The sequence below is a fragment of the Gavialis gangeticus genome, unplaced genomic scaffold, assembly GCF_001723915.1.
Source record: "Gavialis gangeticus isolate Ggan-Ray unplaced genomic scaffold, GavGan_comp1, whole genome shotgun sequence".
In the NCBI taxonomy this organism is placed as follows: domain Eukaryota; kingdom Metazoa; phylum Chordata; order Crocodylia; family Gavialidae; genus Gavialis; species Gavialis gangeticus.
Genome location: NW_017729032.1, coordinates 174,587,027 through 174,587,325, shown reverse-complemented (window position 1 = coordinate 174,587,325; position 299 = coordinate 174,587,027).

Sequence of the window (299 nt, the reverse complement as noted above, 5' to 3'; positions counted from 1 at the left end):
TAGGGGAGGAGATAGCGCCCCCTGGCATCGGGGCAGAAAATGGGCAGTCTCCCGCTTAATTAACAACTAATCAATTCATTAAGATCAAGGCATGGTGGGCAAGAAATCGGGTGGTTAGCCCAAGAACAGGTGGGCAGGCCATGCGGAGATTGGCCCTGAGCAGGCCCCCTGTTACAGTACACATTAAGTAGGTTGGTTCTTTCATAGTTTCATAGTTAGTACGGTTGAAAGGGACCTGAGCAGATCAGCAAGTCCAAACTCCTGCCATGACAGGAAAGAGTACTGGGGTCAAACAACCC